At 46.1% G+C, this 27,884-nt stretch overlaps 1 protein-coding gene across 2 annotated transcripts in view; it reads right to left on the reverse strand.

Moving 5' to 3' along the window:
* Positions 1-27,884, reverse strand: part of LOC119159859 (uncharacterized) — a 98,109-nt gene that overhangs the window by 21,288 nt on the left and 48,937 nt on the right. The window contains exons 4-5 of one of the 2 annotated variants that reach the window (XR_012894490.1): positions 18,985-19,230; positions 1,810-6,145 (exon numbers count right to left, since the gene is read on the reverse strand). The gene's annotated coding sequence lies outside the window, so the exon portion shown is untranslated. Of the gene's footprint in view, positions 1-1,809; positions 6,146-18,984; positions 19,231-27,884 lie in introns of those variants that run through there. The other variant, XR_012894489.1, reaches the window with a different exon arrangement.

Consider the following 27,884-nt stretch of genomic DNA (forward strand, 5'->3'; position numbering starts at 1 on the left):
CAAGTTAAGACAAGGGGTCACGCCTGTCGCTGCTAAGTTACGCCGTTTGCCATTTTCAGTGCGAGATGAAGTGTGTGAAGAGTTGCAGCGCCTTGAGAAGAATGATGAAGGTAAATGAATGAATGAAGGTGGATGCCTCAGAATGGGTATCACCAATCGTAGTAGCGGCAAAGAAAAATGGCAAGATAAGAATTTGTGTCGACCTACGCAAACCGAACAAAGCGGTTGTCATTGACAAATTTCCGTTGCCTCACACGGAAGAACTGCTGCACAAACTTCACGGTGCAAAGTATTTTTCCAAGATTGATTTAGCAGCCGCATACCACCAAGTCCTGCTGAGTCCTGAAAGTAGAGAATTGACTACCTTCATAACCGATAGTGGATTGTACCGATTCAAACGCGTCTGTTTGGCCTTGCATCGGCACTGTCTGCTTTTTCAGAAAATGATGGTCACTATCTTGCAGAAGTGCAAAAATACTTTGTGCTACATAGATGGCTGGATTGTGTTTGGTAGCACGCCTGAGGAGCATTTCAAGAACTTGAAGCAAGTTTTGCACGCGACTGCAAAGTCGGGATTGAAGCTAGATGACAAATGCATTTTCAATGTTCAAGAAATAGAATTCCTTGGGCACATCATAAGTCACCAGGGTATACGGCCGCTACAAAGCAACATTGACGCCATCAGGGCTGCACCAGCACCAACGCATATCAGTACCCTGCACTCATTCTTAGGAATGGTTGGCTATTACACAAAGTTCGTACCTGACTATGCAGTGCTTGTTGAGCCTCTTCGTGAGCTCTTACGTAAGAATTCCACGTTCACTTGGAATCCTGGCAGACAAGCTTGTTTCGAGCAGCTGAAAAGTACCTTGTCCACGAGATGTTTACAGCTTTTTGATCCTGTGGGTGACATTATCGTTACCACAGACACCTCATCCTTCACACTAGGAGCAGTGCTGCAATAGACAAGAAATAATGAGCTAGTAACCATTTCACTTGCTCCTCGCAGGCTTACTCCACAGGAACAGAAGTACGTACTCCTTTGGGGAACTGAAAGCCCTTGCATGCTTGTGGGCATGCGAACACTGGAGAGTCTACCTATGGGGCCGTCCATTCACTCTGCGCACAGACCACCAGGCTCTGACTACACTCCTAAGTACAAAGGGAGTAGGTCGCCGTCCGTTCCGAATAGCAAGGTGGCATGCAAGACTACTGGCATACAAATTCACAATTTAGTTCCAAAAGGGCGACAAGAATACGCTTGCTGACGCTCATTCAAGGATGCCTCTGCCAGTTCAAGTGGAGGAAGAAGAGACTGGCAAGACCGTTTGTGTGGTCTCACCGTGCGTTACCCATGGGGAGTTTGTCGCTGAAACAATGCAAGACCAGCTGCTGCAAGACCAGGTCATGAAGTGGGTGACTTCGACATGGCCTGCAGTGAAGACGTTGCCTGCCGAAGCAGTTCCATTCTACAGGGTGCGGACTGAGCTCTCAGTCGTTGGAGATTTCCTACTTCGTGGAGACAAGTTCGTCGCACCTTCATCTCTCGTAGGACGGCTACTTGACGCAGCCCAAGAGTCTCACCCAGGCATCATCATCATCATCAGCCTGACTACGCCCACTGCAGGACAGTTTTTTCCTCTAGTCAGTTTTTCATCTAGTCAGTTTTTTCATCTAGTCAGTTTTTTGATTCTGCCTTTGCCGGCTAACGGTAGTTATAGCGCGAGAACATAACGGTGATACAAAGACAAGAAGGACACGAAGGACTGTCCTTGTCTCTGTGTCGTTGTTTTATTCTCGCGCTATAACTACCGTCATGCCATACCAACTAGCCTAAGCTGCCACCCTTCTGAGTTGCCCGCTGTTGCGCACGACTGACCGATCCCGCCGAAGCCACCACTGTTGCGAAAGACGGCGACGCCGACACGGCCCCAAAGGCGCCACTGCTTTAAACTCCGCCGGGAAGGTCACCAGCCGTTTGGTAGCGTATGTTTCTCAGCCCGCGACTGCTTCTGCGCAGAGCTGATAAGACGAGCGGACGAGACGACGGTGAGTTAAACAAGGTTTATGTACAGCATATATACAGAGGCGTTACAATTTCGGCACTGGGGCCGACAGAGACTCGAAGAGCCGAGCTCTCCTCTCTAATACATAGGTCAACTTTTCGCCTAAGACCGCTGACTCACACACATGTCGGCTCTCCGACATGGGGACTCCTCTCTCATAGGACCGCCGATCGCGACGCGCCGCAGGGCTTCTTTTATTTACACCGGGTCCAACCAAAATGTCCAATCAGAAACGCCGCTGGTCGTCAGGGCAGATTCCCCCAATGGGGTCGCCGCGCCATGCGTCAGACCACCAGACACGAGGACGCCGGCTCGCTGTCACGTGCGCAGCTGACTCAATGCACGTGGGCCAGAGGGGCGCCGCGCGTGTTCACGCCGTCGAGTTGATCGCGCCAGGCGGACTGCGGGCTGGCCTTGACCCAGATTGCCTTTTTCAGAGGCACGGACGTTTGACGAGGACTCGCTGGCATAACAGCACCCCCACCGCCAGACAATGCACCGGAAAGACGAGCTGCTTCCACGGGGCTCGGATGTCAGGTGCGCTCGTTCGCCAGGTCCCTCCAGGTTCGTCTCCAGGGCCATGGGGAGAATACCGCTCCAGACTGTTCCGAAAACACATCCCATTTTTGACGACGGATCCCAGCTCCACTGGCTTGTCGCCACAACTTGCTGGCCAACTTCGCTCGTCTCTTCTGACCATCTTCGGTTTCAGCACTTGTCGATGGTTCTGCAACTTGCTAAGAACGGTTCGACAACAAACAACACACGACACAAGCAAGTGCCCTCGGTCACCCGACAGAACAGCAGACAAAGTATAGTACAACATATATAATTATCTACGTGTCTATCGGAATTTAGTTCCCTCTACATCAAGAGGCACATGTGGGACACAAGACTCCTAAAGTAAGAACTTGAAGTTTTCACAATTACAACAACGCAACGAATTAGAATACCACATAAAGTTGGCCCCTTGAGATCACTCTGAACGAGAGCGCTCAGCCCAGGTCGTGATGAGGTCAAAATTTTGCCCCGAATCGCCAGCGAGAAACCGAAAGGTTGAGAAGTTACTAGCTGGAACGCACTGCTCAATGCACCTGCATTAGCGTTTACCTTTCCTTTATTTTTTTTTTATAGCGAACGTCAAAGTTGCGCTGTGGAGCAACATGCTCCACTTCAGTAACCGGCCACTTTTAGGCGACGATACCTATGCGGCACCAAGAGCGGCTCACACTTTCGACGTTGCACAGGGGGACAACGATACGGCTTGCTACGGATTGACTCCTCACCGCTTAGCACGATATCGTGTTCGATCACCCTCGTGTTTCCGGGACGGTCTGAAAACATGTCTCCAAACTCGGAAACAATCCTTCTCGGGTCCTCCTTCCGGGCTTCACTTAACCTAGGCTCTAGGTTTATCTGCTCCCAGATTACTTTCGATCCCCCTTTGATTACCTCACTAGTACTCAAAACTTCTGCTCCCTCTTCCTCTGAAGCATTCAACAGCTGATTTACGACTGCTTTCAAGTTGTAAATTTTGTCCGGCCGCCTTCCTAATTTCACTTCATAATTTGTATCGCAAGGCTTCGATAATACTTTGGCGGGCCCTTCCCAATCAACATCAAGCTAGTTCCTTTTGGACGGCTGCAGCAGCATTACCTGATTATCAACTTCAAAAGCGCGCTTCTTCACCGATTTCTCGTAGTGCTCCTTCGACAGCACTTGTGCCGCGTTTTTGTGGCTTTCCACTAGCGCTTCAATCGAGAGATCCTCCCGCTGCTCTTGAATGAGCGTCTCTCGATCAACTCTCGGCAGCTCGCTCCAACTTTCCGCTACAGGCGAGAGCGTTGCAACCCTCTCGCTCTGACTCAATGGCGCCATGTCGTCTCCCCTTTCTGCGGAAACCGCGCCGGTCGGTTCGGCGACGGGCCGCTCGCGTGACTGCTCGCATGACTCATGCGGAAACTTTCCTTTCTGGGGTTCCGTCGACCCGCCGACAAGGTCACTTGAGAGTTCACCGCATTGAACCAGATCAAGCTGCCGCGATAGCTTCCGCGCTTGCGATCGCGTGAGAGCCATGCACGCTAAGTTGGGGAAGAATGATTTGCCCTGCTCTTTGAGAAGCTGCTCTGAGTTGTTGGAGAAAAGATAGGGAAAACGATCATTTAGCGCGGCAGACACAGCCGCTTCGGTGCGAAGCTTACCGAACGGGTCTTCAATGACAACGGTGGCGATTGGTAAGCGAACACTCTGCTCCTCGGCGACTTGCCTGATCCACGCGCATTCTCCTGTAAAGTCATCCGGAGACACCAATGAAGGATGGACAACGTCCATGGTTGCCGCTGAGTCTCTAACTGCTCGGCACGTTTTCTCATTCACCCTAATTTCTTGGAGATACGGCTCCAACAACCGCATGTTTTTTTCTGATTCTCGGATTGTTGCGAAGGCAAACTTTTCCTGACAGTTTCTCGCGATGTGTCCTTCCTTTTTGCAGTTGTAGCAGATTAGCGGCTTCCGTTTGTTTTCCGATTCAAATGCCTGTGTGGTAGAAACCTCACTCGATTTCTCCGCTTCTGTTTGCCCTTCCCCTACACTGTCCTTCGTAAGAGACGGGTCCTTTTTGAAATTACGGTGCGGAACGGGTTTCCGTTGATCAGGTTTCCTTGAAAAGCCCTCTTTCCTTTCATCCTTTTCAACGCGCACTGCCCTGCTATGCAACTTTCGGCGAGTATAATACTCCTCAGCTAACTCAGCTGCCTTATTTAACTGTACTTCCCCAAGTCTGTCCTGCAGCCAAAGTCTGACATTATCCTCGATGCAGCGGTAGAATTGCTCCAATGCACACATTCCACCACTTTATCGCGGTCGTCATAAACACCTTCGCCCTTGAGCCATTCAATCAAATCGGCTTTAAGACGAAACGCGAAGTCAACGTGTGACTCATTCCCCTTTTTAGCATACCGGAACCTTTGCCTGAAAGCCTCGGGTGACAACTTATAACGTCTCAAGAGCACTTCCTTAACCTCGTCATAGCTCTCAAACGCTTCCCTCGACAAGCAAGTTATCGCGTCGGACACTTCGCCGGGAAGAAGAGCTAGCAGGTTCCGCGCCCAAAGAGGCCGCTCCAAAGCGTTTCGCTCACAGACGTGTTCAAACTTGACGAGATACTTCGCCATGTCCTCGCCTACTACGAACGGTGGCAGTTGGTCCCGAATTCTAAAACCGCTGACCTGAACTGTTGGAGAAGCTACGCTAGGCGCCTGCGAACACTGTAGGATTGCCAATTCTAGTCGTTTCAACTCGAGACGCTCCTGTCTCTCGGCCTCCTCGCGACGTTCGCGCCTTTCAGCTTCTTCGCGAGCTTCGCGCCTTTCAGCTTCTTCGCGAGCTTCTACTTCTCGCCTTTCAGCCTCCTCACGGCGTGCTTTAATATCCACCCAGGCCTCATCGACTTCCTCAGCCGACACTCCCTCATCCTTCATGATCTCAAGGATCGCTTGCTTTCGTTTCGCACGGCCCAAAGTAATGCCGAGTTCCTCACAAATTTCGATGAGTTCCTTCACTTTAAGGTTCTCCATCGTTCACACTAGCCTCTTGCTGTTTGCCCCTGTTAACAATTTACTTGCCGTACCCACTATAAGTCAACTAGCAAGACGCGCAAGCAATTTTTCACTCTCCCGTGTTTACCCCCTCCGCATTAACTTTGGTTTCAAAGCACTTCGACTTTGCTTGAAACGATCAAAGCTCACTCTAATGCTTCACACAGCCCTTCTCTAAACTACTACAACCTGAGCTAGAGTAGTCTGGTGAACTGAGGGGAAAACATCAGGCACTCACCGCATCGATGTCGCTGACGCCGGCCGATCCCGCAGCTGCCAACCACTGTTGGGCTGGACGGACCGATCCCACTGCTGACCTCCACTGTTGCGCACGACTGACCGATCCCGCCGAAGCCACCACTGTTGCGAAAGACGGCGACGCCGACACGGCCCCGAAGGCGCCACTGCTTTAAACTCCGCCGGGAAGGTCACCAGCCGTTTGGTAGCGTATGTTTCTCAGCCCGCGACTGCTTCTGCGCAGAGCTGATAAGACGAGCGGACGAGACGACGGTGAGTTAAACAAGGTTTATGTACAGCATATATACAGAGGCGTTACAATTTCGGCACTGGGGCCGACAGAGACTCGAAGAGCCGAGCTCTCCTCTCTAATACATAGGTCAACTTTTCGCCTAAGACCGCTGACTCACACACATGTCGGCTCTCCGACATGGGGACTCCTCTCTCGTAGGACCGCCGATCGCGACGCGCCGCAGGGCTTCTTTTATTTACACCGGGTCCAACCAAAATGTCCAATCAGAAACGCCGCTGGTCGTCAGGGCAGATTCCCCCAATGGGGTCGCCGCGCCATGCGTCAGACCACCAGACACGAGGACGCCGGCTCGCTGTCACGTGCGCAGCTGACTCAATGCACGTGGGCCAGAGGGGCGCCGCGCGTGTTCACGCCGTCGAGTTGATCGCGCAAGGCGGACTGCGGGCTGGCCTTGACCCAGATTGCCTTTTTCAGAGGCACGGACGTTTGACGAGGACTCGCTGGCATAACACCGCTAAAGTTTAGTGGAGTTCATATACCGCGAACTTCAAATTGAGTTTTCAGTATATGCTACAGTCTAATAAAAAATGGAGCATTCGGGGGGTAAATACGCTACAGGAGAATACTCATCAGACTTGCTCACATTTACTTTTTTGAAAAAAACATGGCGCTGGTCACTTTTTTGTTGGGAATGCTAGGTCACCTATGTGTATGTAGCTATGCATGCGCCGTTCGCGACTGCCAGTTGTATATTTCCTTCTTCCATGGCGACCGCGAAGCACTGGAACCGTGGTGATACACTTATCATCATCATCAGCCTGACTACGTCCATTGCAGGAAAAACACCTCTCCCATGTTCCGCCAGTTAACCCGGTCCTGTGCTTGCTGCTGCCAATTTATACCCGCAAACTTCTCAATCTCATCTGTCCACCTAACCTTTTGTCTCCCCTAACCCGCTTGCCTTCTCTGGAAATCCAGTTAGTTACCCTTAACGACCAGCGGTATTCTGTCTACGCGCTACATGCCCGGCCCATGTCCATTTCTTCTTCTTGATTTCAGCTATGATATCCTTAACCCCTGTTTGTTTCCTAATCCACTCTGCTCTTTTTTTGTCTCTTAAGGTTACACCTATCTTTCCATTTCTCGCTGCGTCGACCTCAATTTAAGCTGAACCCTCTTTGTAAGTCTTCAGGTTTCTGCTCCATTGTTAAGTACCGGCAAGATACAGCTGTTATATACCTTCCTCATGAGGGATAGTGGCAATCTATCTGTCATAATTTGAGATTGCTTGCCAAATGTGCTCCACCCCATTCTTATTCTTCTAGTTACTTCAATCTCGTGGTTCGGCTCCGTGGTTCGGCTCTCTATTACCTGATTGATAGTATGAATGTGATCGATTGTTGAGTAGCCTGTTCGAAATCCTGCTTGTTCTTTTGATTGATATAATTCTAATGTTTTCTTTACTCTGTTAGCAATTGCCTTTGTAAATAGCTTGTATACTACAGAGAGCAAGCTAATCGGCCTGTCATTCTTCAAGTCCTTGTCATCTCCTTTCTTATGTATTAAGATGATGTTAACGTTCTTCCAAGACTCTGGTACTCTTCCCGTCAGGAGACACCTCTTAAACAGGGTGGCTAATTTTTTTTAACACAATCTGTCCTCCATCTTTCTACAGATCTGATGTTAACTGATGCTCACCAGCAGCTTTGCCTCTTTGCATGCTCTCCAAAGCTTTTCTGACTTCTTCTATCATTACTGGTGGGGTGTCATCTGGGTTACTGCAAGTGCTTATAGAATTAAAGTCATAGTTGTCCCGGCTACTGTACAGATCTCTGTAAAACTCCTCCGCTATTTTAACTATCCTATCCATATTGGTAGTTATTTTGCCTTCTTTGTCCCTTAGTGCATACATCCGATTTTTGCCTATCCCAAGTTTCCTCTTCACTGCTTTGACGCTTCCTCCGTTTTTCAGAGCGTGTTCAATTCTCTCCATGTTATACCTTCTTACATCGCACACCTTACGTCTATTAATCAACTTCGAAAGCTCTGCCAGTTCTATTTTGTCTGTTGTACTTGACACTTTCATGATTTGACGCTTCTTAATGAGATTCTTCGTTTCCTGGGTAAGCTTGCCAGTGTCCTGTCTAACTACCCTGCCTCCAACTTCCACTGCACACTCCGTAATGATACTCGTCAGTTTATCATTCATTGTATCTACGCTAAGGTTGGTTTCCTCACTAAGAGCCGAGTACCTGTTCTGAAAATGAGACTCTAAATTCCTGTACTTTCCCTCTCGATGCTAGCTCATTCATTGGCTTCTTGCGTATCAGTTTCTGTCGTTCCTTTCTCAAGTCTAGGCGAATTCGAGACCGTACCATTCTATGGTCACTGCATCGTACACCGCCAACCACTTCCATATCCTGCACGATGCCTGGGTGTGCACTCTTTATAAAGTCTATTTCGTTTTTATTTTCGCCATTAGGGCTCCTCCATGTCCACTTGCGGTTTCCTCGTTTTCGGTAGAAGGTATTCAAAATTCGTAAATTATTGCGTTCTACGAATTCTACTAGTAGCTCCTCTCTGGCGTTTCTAGTACCGATGCCATAATCTCCTACGGCCTGGTCTCCAGCCTGCTTCTTCCCTACCTTTGCATTAAAGTTTCCCATCAGTATTGTATACTGTGTTTTTACCTTACTCATTGCCTATTCCACGTCTTCATAGAAGCTTTCAACTGAAGCGCCATCATGGCTGGATGTAGGCGCGTAAGCCTGCACCACCTTCATCTTCTTCGTTCAGCGAACTAGGAGCGCAGAGAAAACACAAAGGACGAAGCGAGGAACCACACAACACGAGCGCTCAACTAACAACTGATTTATTTTCCACATCGGAAGGACATATATAAACACAAAATGCGCATGTCAAAAAAAGATTATGGCGAAATCAAGGGCAGCATGCGAAGCGTGTAATCAAGGCACATGTCTAAGGGTTATCTAGGTAGCTGAATTCACAGTCAAGTAGTGAGAGGGAAGGATGACTTATACATTGGTCCGTATTCCTGGAAATGTGATAGGCTTCAGAAATTTCGCGCGTAGTTTGATGAGGATGCCGGAACAGAACAATTGTATTCTCAAACAGAGGTTGGCACTTGCACGAAACGCAATGTGACGCTAAATGGGAGTAAGGTGTACTTTTCAACGAGCTTCTGCGTTCCCTGAGACGCACGTTCACACATCGGCCGGTCTGGCCAATGTACATCCGTCCGCAAGAAAGGGGTATCTTATATACTACTCCGGTGATGCACTTAACAAACTTAGTTACGTGCTTCTGGAGGCATCCTCTACCTTTAGATGCATTATGTGCCCTCCTGTGCACCATTGAACATATACTGGCCAATTTATTGGGTGCCGAGAAAACCACGCGCACACCGAACCGGTTTCCCACGTTTTTTAACCCATGGGCCATTTTATGAATGTAGGGGATTACTGCCGCGCGCTTCTTATTCCCTTCCCTGTTCTCTGAAGAAGTACATGTGCGTTTTTCATTATTTTTGACCGTACGCAAGAGCTTTTCACAGACTGAGGCTATTACGTAGGAAGGGTATCCCGCACCTATCAGCCGTTCCAACTGTGCTACGAAACCACTTTGCAAGGTATGCAGGCCATTTTCCGAGGGCTGAACGTAAGCATGACATTACGATTCCGCGTTTAACAAGCTTGGAATGTCCGGAAGAGTAGTCTAGAACGGGTTTTGCAGAACGAGGATTATATCGCCAGCAAAGGTGCTTATCACCAAAAAACAGGGAAAGGTCTAGGAACTGCAATTTGTTATCTTTTGGAAGCTCGGAGGTGAACCGGAGGCCCATGCCTTCCTTCTCGAAGCATGCCTTCATACTTTCAACGTCCACTGCTGAACACTTCTTGATGATAATCAGATAATCGTCAACATAACGGAATACTTTTGTGCCAGGTTGAAGTTTAGTGCTTAAGGCTGCATCCACCTTCCCAAGAAAGATTTGGCTTAAAACAGGGGCCACACTTGAACCTATACACACACCTGATTTTTGCATGTACAGGTTCCCAAGCCATACGACGAAGGTGGACTTCAAATAGAACGTCAAAATTTCTAGAAAAGACTGAGTCGAAATTCCCGTGCTATTCCTGAACGATATCTCATCATTGTCTTCCACAATGCACTGCTCTACGCTGTTTAACAGTTGATCATGCGGCAAAGAATAATATAAGTCGACTACATCAAGACTAAAAGCTGTAACACCGGAGCATTCACATGTGTTGAGGTATTCAACCACGACACCAGAGTTTTTTGCGTGAAAAGGGTCATTTACGCGCAACGCAGAAAGATGTGCTTGCAGATACTGAGATACAACCAACTGCCACGTATCCCTTTCTGAAACAATGAAACAAGTGATGTGTCTGTGCCGGAAAAAATTCAGCAGGTTCTGCAAAAAGGCCCGAAGTTCTCCGTAGAACCTACCCTTCGACCTGAAGAAAAGATTGCCACAGCAAGGACTGTCTCCAAGCTGGCCAAGGAGGAAGAGCGTTATAGGTGTGTAACAGAATGTGTTCAAGCAGTTTCGAGCAATGTTAGCGATGTGAGTAGAAGACTGCGCGTTCATCCAGTTGTTAAGTTTTGTTTGAACAATCAGCTAAGGGTACTCATTTCTGACAAAGAAGGGTTCTTCGTTATCATTAATGAACTAGATTTTCTCAAGAAGGCCGAGGAAGCCTTAGAAAGAAATTTTAAACCACTCTCTGTAAAAAGCAAGGAAGTAAAGACTAGAGCGATATCGCTGCTAAAAAGGCTTAACCTGGAAAAACTCGGCTCTTCAGTAGAAAAGGCGAAAGGTGTAGAGCTAGAACTTTTTTACTCCATTAAAACACACAAACCGGAAATGCCGCTGCGCGCGATTGTTTCAGAAAGGGATACGTGGCAGTTGGTTGTATCTCAGTATCTGCAAGCACATCTTTCTGCGTTGCGCGTAAATGACCCTTTTCACGCAAAAAACTCTGGTGTCGTGGTTGAATACCTCAACACATGTGAATGCTCCGGTGTTACAGCTTTTAGTCTTGATGTAGTCGACTTATATTATTCTTTGCCGCATGATCAACTGTTAAACAGCGTAGAGCAGTGCATTGTGGAAGACAATGATGAGATATCGTTCAGGAATAGCACGGGAATTTCGACTCAGTCTTTTCTAGAAATTTTGACGTTCTATTTGAAGTCCACCTTCGTCGTATGGCTTGGGAACCTGTACATGCAAAAATCAGGTGTGTGTATAGGTTCAAGTGTGGCCCCTGTTTTAAGCCAAATCTTTCTTGGGAAGGTGGATGCAGCCTTAAGCACTAAACTTCAACCTGGCACAAAAGTATTCCGTTATGTTGACGATTATCTGATTATCATCAAGAAGTGTTCAGCAGTGGACGTTGAAAGTATGAAGGCATGCTTCGAGAAGGAAGGCATGGGCCTCCGGTTCACCTCCGAGCTTCCAAAAGATAACAAATTGCAGTTCCTAGACCTTTCCCTGTTTTTTGGTGATAAGCACCTTTGCTGGCGATATAATCCTCGTTCTGCAAAACCCGTTCTAGACTACTCTTCCGGACATTCCAAGCTTGTTAAACGCGGAATCGTAATGTCATGCTTACGTTCAGCCCTCGGAAAATGTTGCCTGCATACCTTGCAAAGTGGTTTCGTAGCACAGTTGGAACGGCTGATAGGTGCGGGATACCCTTCCTACGTAATAGCCTCAGTCTGTGAAAAGCTCTTGCGTACGGTCAAAAATAATGAAAAACGCACATGTACTTCTTCAGAGAACAGGGAAGGGAATAAGAAGCGCGCGGCAGTAATCCCCTACATTCATAAAATGGCCCATGGGTTAAAAAACGTGGGAAACCGGTTCGGTGTGCGCGTGGTTTTCTCGGCACCCAATAAATTGGCCAGTATATGTTCAATGGTGCACAGGAGGGCACATAATGCATCTAAAGGTAGAGGATGCCTCCAGAAGCACGTAACTAAGTTTGTTAAGTGCATCACCGGAGTAGTATATAAGATACCCCTTTCTTGCGGACGGATGTACATTGGCCAGACCGGCCGATGTGTGAACGTGCGTCTCAGGGAACGCAGAAGCTCGTTGAAAAGTACACCTTACTCCCATTTAACGTCACATTGCGTTTCGTGCAAGTGCCAACCTCTGTTTGAGAATACAATTGTTCTGTTCCGGCATCCTCATCAAACTACGCGCGAAATTTCTGAAGCCTATCACATTTCCAGGAATACGGACCAATGTATAAGTCATCCTTCCCTCTCACTACTTGACTGTGAATTCAGCTACCTAGATTACCCTTAGACATGTGCCTTGATTACACGCTTCGCATGCTGCCCTTGATTTCGCCATAATCTTTTTTTGACATGCGCATTTTGTGTTTATATATGTCCTTCCGATGTGGAAAATAAATCAGTTGTTAGTTGAGCGCTCGTGTTGTGTGGTTCCTCGCTTCGTCCTTTGTGTTTTCTCTGCGCTCCTAGTTCGCTGAACGAAGAAAATGAATTACCAACTGGCCCACATTTTGATCCTTTTGCCACCTTCATCTTGTATCTCTTATTCAATTTAATTACGATACCTACCACCTTTTCATTAATGCTATAGTATTCCTCTATGTTACCAGCTACATTTCTGTTAGGAACACCACTCCCAGTTCTCTTCTGTCAGCCAAGCCCCGATAGCAAAGGACGTGCCCATTCTGTAGCACCGTATAGGCCTCATCTGTCCTCCTAACCTCACTGAGCCCTATTATATCCCATTTAACACCCTCTAGCTCCTCGAATAGTACAGCTAGACTTCCCTCACTAGATAAGGTTCTAGCGTTAAACGTTTCCAAGTTCAGGTTCCAATGGCGGCCTGTCCAGATCCAGAGATTCTTAGCACCCTCTGCTGCGTTGCAGATCTGACCACCGCCGTCGTCAGTTGCTTTGCAGCTGCTGGGGAGTGAGAGCCGTGAGTTATTTGACATATGCATGTGAGAGGTGGTGGCCAGATACTGCACCAGGGTGGCCAATCCTTCTCTGGTGAGAGAGTGCGTTCCCGGCGGTGGTTACCGGTGAGGCCGCACCCCAGGCCTTGTAATGCAGTTCCATCACCACGCGGATTTTTTTTTTTTTTTTTTTATCCGGTTGGGAACTGCGCGGCACCGGGATTTGAGCCACGGACCCTTTGCATGCGAGGCGGATGTTCTAACCACTACGCCATCGCTGCTCTCTGGCATGTAGCTTTGTAAAAATAAAACCAGGCTTGTGGCTACAGCTGACAGATGTAATGAATGCATTAGCAATAATGTTCATGCTTAAAGTAAAAAACAATCGAGAATAAAAATTGCAAAAAATTTAGCTTTTTATTTAGTCATTTATTTCAGAAAAAAAATTGTTAAGTTAGCTTGGTTTCAAGCTATTTTCATTCAGGCTAACCTTGAACCTTAGGGGTACCTCCCGGGGACTACAAATTCTTTTTCTTGGGTTGGGAACTACAAAAAATATGGTTTTCTTTAACAGACTTATAACTGTCCTATTACAAAGTAGAAAACTCTCTTTGGTGGCATCTAAAGTAGTTCCCAACAGACAAAAAATGATCAGGACACATCCTGGTACTTCTCTAGTATTAGCAAGGCTTGATGTTGTTAGTATCTATTATAACCTCATGCACCACTTGCATGACAGGGAGAAAAGAAGGATAATTGCAGGAGACAAAAGTGAAGTCGTAAGGACATTAGTAGAGGAGAGAGAAAGAATGGAAGACAAATTGGTGTGATATAGGTGAGAGGTGAAATGAACAATAGGAAAATGCATGAACGAGCAGAATACATGCAAGCTCATATGTTGTTTTTGAATTGAAAAACTTGCCACATCGATGCTAATCTTAAAAATGTAGATTGCAATGTGCACTTTTACACTGCACAAATCTCGAAATTTAACAGAATATGATTCCAGGGTTTTCAAGGGCCCTGAAAAATGATTTTTTAAATTCAAGGGTGTGCAACATTTTCAAAAACCTGTACAAATCGCGTACAGAAAACCTACCGGATTACAAGCAGACACTTCTGCCTGGAGACAGCACTGAAATTTCTCCACAGATGCATCTAAGCAACTAGAACAAAAATGCTTTCCAACAGATCCAGGCTTGACATCTTCAAGGGCCTACACAATAAAAGAAAAAATATGCCTTGACTACTGCTGCTGACAAACAGTTTTGTCAGAAAGAGAATTCCCAGCAACAGCAAAGTACTGGATAACATGTTAAATTTCAGTTATCGACCATTTCTAAATTTTTCACAATGTAGAAAGCTATAAACAGTAAAAGCTTGTAATTCGGATTTTATTAGGCCAGAAAAACTGTCAAAATTAAGAGCGAACATGCCCTTGGGCACCAACTTTTCTGTTTCTGGTGGGATCTTGATAATTGGCACAGACACTAAGAATGGACTCGGAGTGCTTTCATAAAAATTTCAAGGCAATACTACAAAAACTTGACGAGAAAAATGATTTCTTTATTAAACCTCGTGGAGGGGCAGGAGGATTTATAAAACGACGTAAATAGTTGGCAATTATGTATGCACAGGCAAATGCATGCTGAAGGGGGCTGTATATTCAAAAATTTTTTTTGCAACAGTACAGCTTGTGGTTTACATTTTCTCCAGCAAAACTGCAATGGGCTCACTTGCACTACAAGAGAAATTCTTGGAGTGACATGAAAAATATAAGATGGCAGCCTTCTGAAGCACAGTTCAAGGATCATTACAAACGAAATCAAAACCTCTGAAGTGGTTGCCAAAATATCTGCTCTATGAGCTGGGCATAATGCGAAAAAAAAAAAAAACACTATACAGAAAACTGTGTTTAAAACTTTCACCTTCTCTTTATATATCAAAAACACCGAATACTTGTGATCCTTGGTTTGTTTTTCGATATGTGACTTCTCTAACATGTGGCCTCTCCTCTGTGTGCATTTGATGCCTTTCTTTTTTTATAAACTCTTTTTACTCTACAAAGATCAAGTATGGATTTCAAACCAAGTTCTTTGTGTGAAGAAGTGGTGCGATAGGCATGAGGGAAAAGGTTGTAGTTGAATAAAGCCATATAGTGAAATAATTACACATCTTTTTTTAGTTCAAGCTGACATTAGCGTAATTAAGAATGTTTTTATTGCAAAAAATCAGTAAACATGACGAGCTTGATCGTGGGGTTCGCTGCCGATGCGTAAAATGCCCATTTGCAGTTGCGAGGAGCCAGCGAGTGATGTGCTTCATCGCTTGTAAAGAAGCATGTACCCACGAGTGCGCTAGCGTGTTGTTCTTGCCTGCAAGGTTCGAGTTTCGTCTCGCCGTTAGCGGAGTTAGGCCTAAGCACGACTTCAATGGCGCGGGGTGGTCTACGAGCCCGGCGAACCATAGTAATCTGATCGAGCATCTGCGTACAACTCCTAACTAAAGCGTTATTATATCCTAAGCGACCATCGAGCCGTGAACATGTCACGAAGTAGCACTTTTTGACAGCCATGTCCTTGCAACGCACAAGCAGCAGACAGCGATCTCTCGAAGCAAGCGTCAGGCCAATGACGAGGCTAGCTGGGGCAACATGATGCGATCAGTCATAGGCCTCGTAACGACTTTTAAGTATTTGCTTTTTGTGCATTTCTTTTCTGCATGGAGAAGCGAGCTGAGGTGGAGAATTTGAACACGGAAAAATTCTCATTCCCATGAGACCAAGCAACCGGCTTTCGGCTGAGCACTTACTTGCGAAGGTTATTGTTTGAAAATCACCGTTTTTTTGCAAGTTCTAAAATAATTTCTCCCACCTAAGAGGGCGAAGCAAATTTTCTGCACTACTTCTGCACGGTTTTTAGAGTAGATAGTTTGGAATCGAATAGAAAAAAGGTTCCAGAAACTGAACCCAGGCATAACAAGGACAAAACAGCGACTACGTGAGCAATTCTGGTGGCCTGCTATGTGCAAACAAGTAGAACAGTTTATTGCATCTTGTGCCATATGCCAATCAGTTGACAAGTCTGCAAAACCAGTGACACCACCATTGCAGCCAGTTGCATTCCCGTCGGCACCATGGCAGAAGCTAGGAATTGATATTGTGGGTCCTTTTGCGAACGTGTGTGCAGATTGTCGTTTCGCGATTACGGCCATTGATTACTTCAGCAAGTGGCCAGAGGTTTGCTTCGCTGCGAGGGTGACTGCTACAACAGTTATTTCCTTTCTATGAAGTATTTTTAGCAGGGAAGGATACCCAGACGAGATTGTGAGTGACCATGGTCCTCAGTTTACAGCCTGCGAGTTCGACAGTTTTCTCAAGGAACGCAGCATCACCCATACGTATTCGGCAGTCTACCACCCGCAAGCGAACGGCCAAGTGGAAAGATTTATTCGGGTGCTCAAAGAGTATGTTCAGGTCTGCACGCGTGAACGTCGGTCTCTCAAGGAAGCCATCACCGAACATGTAGGAGTTTACCGTTTCACGCCGCACCCCACCACAGGAGTGAAGCCTTCCGTTCTCCTGCACCGCCGCCATCACAGAACTAAACTGGATCTAGTAGGAGCGCCAGGTAACCAGTTTTTTAAAGAACCACATGCAGCAATAGAGGCCGTCCACAGCAAGGTAAAGCAAAAGCAACAAGCAAGTAAGACCTACAACGACCGTCGACGAGCTGCAAAGCACTCTCCGTTAACAACAGGTCAACCGGTACGAATCGGGCTGCCAGATCATGTGCCTAAGGGTGCTGTGAGTTACTCAAGCCCGTTCACAATCGCTGACCAATGTGGCCAAGACACTTACAAACTAAGTGATGGTCGCACATGGAATCGAAATCGGCTAGTACCCTGCCCTCGGCCAGCTACTCCTGTAGAATCTTCCTTTTGTGACTCGCCAAACGATTTAGATGATGCACCCCAGCCGTTAAACCTTGGAGCCTCAGTTTTAAGGGACCTTCCAGAACTGAGGCGGTCAACGAGGCTAAGAAGACCACCGTTGTGGTTAAAAGACTATGAACGACATTGAGTGCTATGTAGTGTCCACTTATTGTTACTCTTTCGAAGGGATTGTTCAAGTTTTTGAGGGGAGGGAGAATGTTGTATTCAGCATGTGCGTTATCACCTGATAGCCCTAGGCATGCACAGATGCACGCGCCTTATCATGTCAGCTAACGTCTGGGTATATTAACCATCACGGACTAAGAATAAAGAGAGTTGTTTGGGGCACTAAGTCGGTGTGGTTACTTCGCGGCCCTGCGGCTCCCCGACGTAGTTCGACAGGGTATGGCGGCAGATACCGCAGGATGTGGTTGCGATAGCTAGCGGGCGCGATAACGGCAGGCATCAGCACACGGCTCGTAAACGTTTAACTGTGGTGCGCTCTGAACGGGAAGAGATTGTGCGATAAGAGCATTTATCTCTGGAGCGAACGTACTTATTCTCTTACACCAGCAATCTGTAGTTGAGTGTCCCGAAGTTGGATCCAAAAGAGTTAGCTGTCTGCTTTCGTATAGTCATGGGGTCATAAGTCGATGAAGGCAGCAGTCCCTGTTTTCACCGTAAACTTCTAATTTAGGGTAACCTGTGCCCGAAAAACGAAACGTCACTCTACAAGCAACACACGCTGTATCTGATAGCAGCGAACATAGAGCGTTGGCCGTCAATAATCCGCCACCCACCGAAGTGCGGCAGTATGTGTACTATCATTCTACTCATCTGCTGAGATATGTTGTAATAGCCTTCCCCTCGGGGGCTACTTTTGTGACACTTATAGAGCACATTTTATGTATAATTTATAAATTATTTACATATAACAGGGTGTATTAGTAGTAGAACTTTGTTGATATATTCCCACTTAGGAGGAGATCTAAGTAAAAAAAATAAATTTATTACCTTTTTAATCAATTTTTTCCTCTGACCTCTTTTGCTCATATTAGTATACGTACTGCCTTGAATATATGAATATCAATGTCACGATGCAACTAAAGATGTGTCGCGATTGCACCTAAATGGCTCAAAGGTGGCTGCTGTTAAAAAAGTGAAAGGGCGCAGTGTCTTGTGACGAAGCATGCGCGGCCGATTGCCATTGCATGAAGAGATCAACCAAGCCTCATTCTTCAAATCGGCACAGTTTATGCTATATCCCTTGCAATACAGTTCAGCATTACAAAACCCCTACTCCTCTTAGAATCTTAGAATGCATAGCACTTCAAACAAGTTCCCCATTATGTTTTTAATCAATTTAGAATTTGGACAAAGCCAGCAGGAGTATATTGTATTGTGTATATTGTACATCAATAGGTTGTAAAGATATGCTCATGAAAGTTCTACAGTGGCATCAAACCATCATTTCCAAGAAGTGTGGAAAATCCATGAACAAAAAGTCGGTAGCGAAAGTCACGTCCCCCTTAACAACTATGCGCTTATTTGAAACAAAAACACTCCTGATGTGATGTGAAGCCCTGGACACAGTTATCGTCCTGAAGCTTCAAGGAATCTTTGGAGCAGAAATATTTGCAGCACTGTATGAGATTTTCGCTGCGACTTCTAACCAAAATACAGCTGCTTGCACTAGTTCTGAAAAAACTTGACACGTTTCTGGAGCACTAAATTTCATTACGACAGAGCAAAAGCTCAGTACTTAAAATTTAATACGCGCTTCAATGCCCCTCAAAAGAGGGCACGGCTGCTCAAGCTCCTTTCCGATGTCATGCACTGCAAAATATTTCAGCCCATCATCTCTAGCATCAAGGTTGACCAGTACGAATGTCATACGAAAGATGTCTTCTCACAGTGAGGTGGTCCCTGGCTGCGATGCAGACCGATACTGTCAGCCGCGGGAGCCTCGGAGGACTGGGCCTGGTCAGGGGGCTCCCCAGGCGCCTCCTCTTGCCCCTGCCGTTATCCCTGGCCTGAAGCTTTCGCTTCTCAGCCAGTGGTTCCTGCAAGACCTTTCGCACACAGCTCCGTAGGAAATAGCGAGGGGGCTCGCTTCCTGTGCCACCTTGGTCCACCGCAGGCGCCCGGCTGGGGCAAGGCTGTGGAAAATGAGTATGCCCGTTTTTCTCTTTCTGTTTAACTCTGGTTTGAGCAAGTGGAACTGTAATGTCAGAAAGTTGTTTTTTATAATTGTCTCCCTTGCACTACGTCGACCAGCAAAAAAATGACAAGTGGAAGGTACAACCCTAGTCCCACCGATGATTACATTTTCAGGAAGGAACAAGTTAAGCACTAATGTTCTACTATGGTAGAAAAGGGGGGGGGGGGTAAATCATTGTCTGCGGTTGCCTGACATACTTTCTTTTATTCACAGTTCACTGGTTCCAGTTTCCTCTTTAGATGACAAAGTGAGTCCAGTGCGCTGATCCACCTGGTTTTTCTTTCTCTTTGCTGTTGGTTCACAATGAAAACTGCCGTGGTGTAGGGCCGCACTAAAAATGTTTTTTTTTTTTTGTAGAGGTGCACAAATATATAAATATTTTGCTAACAGTCTTTGCTAGCCTGTTTGATTGGCACAAGAATTGTACTATTCAAAGTATTCGAACTTTTGGAGTATACCGCTTATAATATCAGTAGGTTAAATATTACAATAAATACTCTGCACAGAGTGTTATGCACCTCCCATTTTGAGCCGTTCACAACTGCTAGCCACTTCCGCTTGTGCTCCCCTATGATAAGTGACCGTGTGTGAAGGGCCAAGTGAACAGTGAAGCGGGAGAAACACACTTGAACTGCGCGCCTCTGGGACCACCAAGGACGAAGACGTGCGAAACCGATTCCACACGCGGTGGTGCGAGAAGCGGTAGGACGAGACCGAGAAAGAAGGGAAAGAAGATAGGCAGACGTGGCTGGCAATCGAAGAACCAGGGCGTGGGAGCAGATGCCTGTCGGGTTCCGGACTCGAAGTAGCAGCAGGCTCCCACCTGGGGCCAAACCAACTGTCCACGCAACTGGGGCCGAACCAGCCTTCCGACCATCTCGGTCCTGGTGTGGTTGAAACGTGGCCAGGACGTTCCCGACAGGCAAGCTACGCGTCTGCCACAGCAAGACTCAGGCAGCGTTTATGAGCAGCGTTGCAGGAGCCATGCCCGTTCAAGGTCAACGACCCCGGCGGTGAGCTGCATTGCTGACCGCAGCTGGCAGCTAAACTACCGCGTTACACAAGCATCGTGTGCCCTCATTCAGCGTTGTTGAGCCGTCAGCCCTTTTCCGGGACTTGACCGCCGCGCTGCCCCCGGTAAACTCACTCTTTGCTTCGTACAGTTTTTGGTACTCTTTAGTAACTCTTAGCACATGTTCTATTTTCCTAAACAGCATTAGAGTTCCATCATCCTCTGTAAATACATTATTTTTCTTCATGCATAAACGGCTTCGTTATTGTCCCGATGACGGTTAAGTCATCGTGGCTATTTTCCCACAAACACGAGCCCTTCGTTTAGAGCTCTGTCTCGCCATATATAGCTCGTTACATCCCCGCTTAGCCAAGGGTTGCACTGCCACTGCACAAAATGCCCATTCACAGTTTCTAAGAGCCAGCGGGCAATCCTATTGGTTGCTTGCGACAAAGCACATTGCAGCTTCTTTCCTTTTACGAAATTCCTAGTGCGATTTTCCTTCTCGCAAAGTTCGTATTTGTCTTGTATAGTACGGTCCACTGTTGGAGGGAGCACGCGAGTGCGTGGCCGGTGGTCTTCAGAACAATGAACACTGGTGAGATCTGGAACTGCGGTGCATGAGCACTGGTTCATCGAGGTAGTGCGGGCCCGGGGTCATGTTTCATCTTGGAATCGCAGTGCGTCATCCACAGCAAGCAGCCTCACTGAAAATGCGCCAGCACCGTCATGTACATGAACACTGTAAGTGCAACATTGCTGACATCGCATCGTACCGACCTGCCTATGCCAAAGAGAGACGCAAGCAGTAGAATGAATCCGTGACGTAAATAAAACGATGATAGTGATGCACCGCCATTATGCCACAACTTACCACAATAATTCTGATGAGAAGAGCGTGCCACTCATCATTGCTGGTGACAAAATTGAACACCTTATTTACACTGTGCATCAAAGATGAGCTCCTAAGAACTCGCACCTACAACGAGGCACCCAGCACCCAAACTTGGTTCCACGCCTGCTTCTCTCGCTTAAGCTCGTCAATGTGATTTCATTTGCACCCGATAACACGTTATCTAGGGCAAAGTTGCCTACGCAGCACGCCAAATTGCAAGTCCACAGGCAAAGCCTAACAAGCGCTGACTGCATAACCGCTTCATCGATAGTGGCCGCGGATGTGCGGTTTGGTGCTGAATCAACAAAATCCTTTGTAGTGGTTACATTTCAAAAGGGGTAGATTTATAGTAACAATGTTTTGATTATGATTGCAGTGCCTCACATGGTCTACAAAAACAAGCCTGTGCACATGCAAAATTTGTGTTGGCGCTCACGGTCAGCACCGATTTGGACATCGCGTCTAAAGCATGCAAGAATTCAGTTGCCATTCTGCAAGGAAATTCGGAGCAAAAGTGATGAGCTCTGAAATGTAAGTTGACAACTTTTTGCAAGTTTTTTTTTTTTTTCTGGCATTCTTTTTTTTTGGCACAGTACACCCACAAACGTTCTTTTCAACAGTTGAAATTTTAAGGCGAAAATTAACATTCCTGTTGCATCCCTCAATGTTTGGCTGCCAGTCCGACACGTCTTGCACAGTTGGAATCTAAATAATGGTGTTTTGCTTGTAAATAGTACATGCGTTTCTTTGGTGACTGGCGTTGTAAGTGGTTTACGGTGTATTAGAAAGGTGCTGCAAACAGCACTGCACAAGCGCGCATGTTTTTCTTGATCCACCTATACTCTCAACCACAGCAGCATGGTGTACCCGCATAAAGATAGACACATGCTAAGGTGTTGCACCTTCGAGAGACTGCAGTTTCATTTCCGAACTATGAAAACATCACGTTTGGCGAAGAACAGTGGAAATGGAGCAAAATGTAGCACAACTGGCCTTTCAGGGCAGTTTAGCACAGCCATCACATCACTGCCTTCTGTCCCTGCAATTGCACACTAGATAGCAAATTAGTTGTAGTACTGAACACACTACTGATAACAGGTTTTGATAAAGTGAAATTCTTCAACATTATTGAATGTTCAGGCATCTCTAGCTAACATGAAAGGCACAGTAACACCTCAGCAAAAGAAACAAAATAATTTTTAAAAAGAATACATTTTGTGCAGGTGACCCAGACCTGTATCGGCGAGACTATTGCTTTATAAAAAGGCAAGACCACAAGTTCAAGATGCTGAGCTGCACTGAACAAGAAAAATGTTCCCACGACATGTAAAAAAAAAGAAAGCATGCAACATTATGTTCAAGCAGCCTACTTTACATTCTATCATCGCATTTCTATCACCTACCTGTGCTGTGTGTACATTCGCGACCCCGATATGCCCAAGTAAGCACGAAAAAACTAACTCGATATATAACGGAACCAGTGCACATTTATTTGAAAAAGAGGGCAATCTACCCTGATGTGAGCAGCTCGACTGCTCAAAAACGAACCCTTACGCGTGCGCGTTCTTTTCCTGCACTGAGAAGCATCAGTGGTTAATACCGATGCTTCATGTTGGTTCACATGCACTGTTTCAACGGCATCTACGCTATCACTGCCATTTTCTTATCACAATGATAAGCATCTTATCGCTTGTCACCTAAGCTCACATACAGGCTTTGTCGTGCCACTGTGTGTAGTAACAACCATGTTAATGCAGCATGCACGAGTTATCATCAGCGACTTCAACCAATACATCAGTCGCATTGTATTTTTCGCCGTCGTAGCATTCCTTTCGTACTGCTTCCGGAGCTCGTCTTGAATGTTAAGTTACAAACAGAAAAGCTAGAAACCAGCGCGCATGTCAAGCTGCCCGACAAAAGCAAGGGTGATGGGGCAAAGCCTAACACAAAAAGCAAGTTACAGACAAAGACAATGGCGAGAGGGCTATCGCACAATTAAACAGGGCAGGCAAAAAGAAATATGCCAGCATTCTCATGATGATGATTGTGGCAGGTACGGAGCTGGGCATTATTTCTACAGCCAGGAGTAAGTTTCTAAAATCATAGTTCATTATTTTGGAGTGTTTTGAAGATGTAAGGGGGATAAGATACGTTACGTTATTCTGAAACATTCAGTACTCTAAAATTTGTACAAGTGAAATTTTTTTTTCAATAAGTCAACGCACATTTGGAGGGAGATTTTCTAAAAAGTCACTACACTGAGATTCGGTGTATGAGATTAGATTGTATAATATAGTGCTTTCACAGAAAGGTGCTAAATGTTGATCATTCGAACAACCATGAAAAAAAAAATTTTAACGAAGAATCCGCAAAGCTTAGACAATGCAGACAAATTACAAAGGAAGTCAGATAGATGCGCACCAAGGAGCCTTTGCAAAAAGGTAATCAAGCCGGTCTCCCACAGACAAACTGCAGCCTACAGGAATTCAGAAGCTCAGTTATTAGCACAGTTTGACAAGATGTGCCATACAGTCATTTGATGATGAAAAACAGCAACAGATTTCGTACTTCGTTTCACTAGAAGAACTTGTTGCTGGGAGAGTTCACACATTTTGAAAGAAAAAGGAATAACTGTTCTACCTGAGAATCACATAAATCCCGACGCACACAAAAGTGCCGACTTGCAACTGAATTATTCGACACAGTCCACGTATAAGTACATTCTACAGAAAGACATTGCTACAAAAGCGTTAAAAAGAACAACCATAAGACATCTAAGCAACACTCATTGATGAAGATCATCTTCGTGCTATGCGGAAAAAAAAAAACAGATGATTCACTGGCACAGTCGTTTCCATTCTTCCTCATGTGGTGTGCTTTGCAAATTTCTCTCGCTCTATTATCGTGGCAGCAGCTCTAGAGCTTTTCATTTTCCAGCATTGGCTCGCACTTCAGTGATGCGATTGGCTTGAGCTGTTTTGAAACAGATTTTCAAAGCAGCAAAAAGTGCATTTTAGAGCAGGAAAAGATGATTTTGGAGCAGCCAATTATGCATTTTGGAGCGGGAAAAACAGCTTTTGGAGCAACCAAAAATGCATTTTTGAGCAGGTTAAGGCTCACTGCAAAGTGAGACACTGACCGTGTGAAGCAAAGCAGTGAACTAAGGAGGAACGCTTTTAAATTAAGAAGTTCTGTGCAATGATGGATGTCAGGAGATTCTTGTAATATTAACCCAACTTTATTTTAAACCTTCCAGTGCATTTTTTAATGCGAGATGCAACCAATTACGAATTCGTGCTAGATTCTGGCCGGCGAAATAATATAGGAGAGCTGTTAATATTGAAGCACAAATAAATCAGTATGAACTTTTTATTGAAGACTTTCAATGCTGTTTTATTTCTATTTTTTATTGCAGAAGATCTGTTGTCTAGTTGGGTGTCTTCTTGCCTGATATCTTATCAAGGGCTGCAGCAAGTCATGTTTTCCCTTCACCAAGCATGGACTGGCACCACCGATCTGCTAGAGTCTCGATTCAGTACGTGGTGTGAGCACAGCGAACGCCCGAAGAGCATCACTTTTTAGGGGTCGCGGAAACTCTAATCTACAAGGCTTTCATTGTCTCAAAACTATTATAGACACTCACGGCAATACCAAGCAGGGCTACAAGCACGTCTAAATCGCATCACAAAAGCTTATTGACAGCACTCCATACGACCGTGAAGTGCGCTGCCGCGTGAACAGTGCAGCCAGCGCACTTGGCGAGGCACTTGGCGGCGGCATTCGGTGACGATGCACGAAATGTGTAGCTACGATGACAAAAAAATCTGCGGGCACTGCGCTTGCTATCTCATTTTCGAGTGTTGATGGGAGATATTGCTAGCCGCTGTTCTGAGCAATCATGACAGTGGAGGGAGGGGGGGACGAGCTTCACTGTGGGTTCACTGCCGATGCATAAAATGCCCGTCTGCGGTTCCGAGGGGCTAGCGAGTGACGAGCTTCAATGCCTGCGAAGAAGCACATTTCCCCGAGAGCGCTAGCATGTCGTTCTCGCCCGCAAAGTTTGTCTCGCAGCCTATAGACGACTCCGGCAATGCACCGCGCTCATAGACGGTGCCCGCACATCTGATAGTTCCAAAATAAAGCGTAATTATATCCTGAGTGATCATCGGGCCGTGAACATGTCACGAAGTAGCGATTTTCGACAGTCATGTCCTCGCGACACACAAGTAGCAGACGATCTCCGAGAGCCAGCATCGGGCCGATGGCGAGGCGAGCTTGGGCAACATGGCCGCCACAGCCAATCAGGGACCTCAAAATGACTTTCGAACTTTGCTTTTTGTGCGCTTGATTGTAAAAGACGGAGCTAGCTGAAATGGGAAATTTGAACACAAAGAAATACTGTTTACGATAAGCTCAACAAGCCGGCTCCTCTTCACGCCATAGCAAAGCTATTATTTTTTGAAAATCACTGCTTTTTCGTGATTTCCAGAACTATTCTCGCTACCCAGGAGGGTGAAACGAATTTTTCGAAGCACTTCTGCAGTTTTCAGAGTATATATTATGGAATCTGATAGAAAAAGGGCTCTAGAAACTGACAACTTCATTTTCAAAAAATCAATATTTTTTTGTCATTTCTCAAAAGCCACATCACCCCTTTATATTTGTGCCAAGTCTGAGTTGACCTTTAACAATGAGTTACAAAGAAGTTTTAAACTGGTTCGCCAGTTCCCTGCCCTTCTGGCTTTCAGCTGTTACGTGCTGCTGTCTTCTATCCACCTGCCAAACACAATTAGCACGGAGCCTCAGACACCGACTCGCGACAAGCCGTTCTGTCCAAAGTGCATTTTCAGGGGGTCACGCTAATTTACACCAGTCTGGGGACAATTGTCTGCCCCTCCTCATAAACAACCTTGGAAGGCCACAACAGGCCACCTTTAAATTGTCTTCTCTCCCCATAAACAACATTTAAAGGTCACAACAGGCCACCCTTAACCACGCGTTGTCGCCGGCGATGTGCTGCACCTGTTTTTTCGATAGTATTTTGTGATTAGGAGCACATTTGGCGCAGAAAGGAGGAAATGTAGCAGGTTTGCTGTCTTGGCACAATTGGAAGCAATCAGCGCAGCTATTGCATCACTGCACTTGCACATGTTTCAATTTGTGCCATAAAACTTTAGCCACATGACAAAGGTACTTCATATGCCCCGCTGACACTACAGTCTGCGTATGATTTCATGTGCTCTTTCTTGCACCTTGTTTTAGCAGCCACCTATTCACGCACACAACACTGCAAGCTCCTTAGGGCTAGAAAACTTAACCTCAGCTCCATGTCGTTTCCCAACCTTCTTGTAGTGGTGAAATGCTGTATGCACATAGGGCACAACTACACATCTCTTATCAACCTTCATCCTTTGCTAATGAACATTGGACTTTCTGGCCTTGGGCAATGCCTCTGCAGCCCAGGAGCTTCCTTGTAGCACAAGCACAGCCAGACTTCTTGAACTGGGCATGCACAAAAGGGCACAGCCTAATCCTGCTACAACAAAATTTTTGCCACAAAGAATAATTTTTGGTTTCCCGCCAGCTGCCCATAGAATACAATGTGACAATGTGTCGTCACAATGAATACATTTTCCGGATACTTCCGCTTCCATAAAGCTTTCACAAGTACTACCACCTAAGGAAAAGGAACTTGCCTTGGATTGCTGCGAAATTCTACAACAAACTCAGCCATTTCTCTTTGGCTCAAAATATAGAGCGCATGGCCGCATCGCAAAACTCAGTGTCTTCATTGCAAACATGCTTTCTGCCACCTCTCGCACATTTCAGTAAATTTTTTGCCACCGAGATGCTCGGCGACAGATTGCGCATCCACCATGATGCCGCCAGTGGGTTTAATGCACATGCAGGTCACGGCAAAATCGTTCAAGAATTTCCACCACATTTTTATAACAAATTGTCGCTATGCATTTTGAACATAAATGACCCCAGAAAGTATAAAAAATAATAAACGTTCTACACAGTATTTCTATCTACAGACAAAAAAACACTTGCACTGAGGAGCCGTAAATTGCTCGTGCCATCCAGTGAAGCATTGCTCGCTTTTTTGTGAGAAACAGATGTAATAGTACACATTTATTTATTCATTTTTCAAACCCCTACAGCTGTTTTAAAAGGGCCCTGATACCCTTATTTAGGTAACCATGGAATAAATTCACAAAAAAGTTTATTGCCTGACGAATTTAACGGCACAAAAATTTTAAGTATGCATCCAGTATGAGCAGAATTACAAAGATTTGCGCATGCTGCCATCCTGTTTTTCTCTCGTCCCGTCACAAGAACTGGAAGCTAAGCGGGGGGGGGGGGGGGGGGATGGCATATGCAACAAATATACATCACATGTGCCTCGTGACCTTAAGCACTTTTTTTCCCTTCGAATACGCGCCTTGATTGATTTGTGGGGTTTAACGTCCCAAAACCACCATATTATTATGAGAGACGCCGTAGTGGAGGGCTCCGGAAATTTCGACCACCTGGGATTCTTTAATGTGCACCCAAATCTGAGCACACGGGCCTACAACATTTCCGCCTCCATCGGAAATGCAGCCGCCGCAGCCGAAATTTGAACCCGCGACCTGCGGGTGAATACGCGCCTTTTTCAGTGTGATCGCGTGCTCACGCGTGA

Source organism: Rhipicephalus microplus, chromosome 3 (assembly GCF_043290135.1).
Source record: "Rhipicephalus microplus isolate Deutch F79 chromosome 3, USDA_Rmic, whole genome shotgun sequence".
Classification (NCBI taxonomy): Eukaryota; Metazoa; Arthropoda; class Arachnida; order Ixodida; family Ixodidae; genus Rhipicephalus; species Rhipicephalus microplus.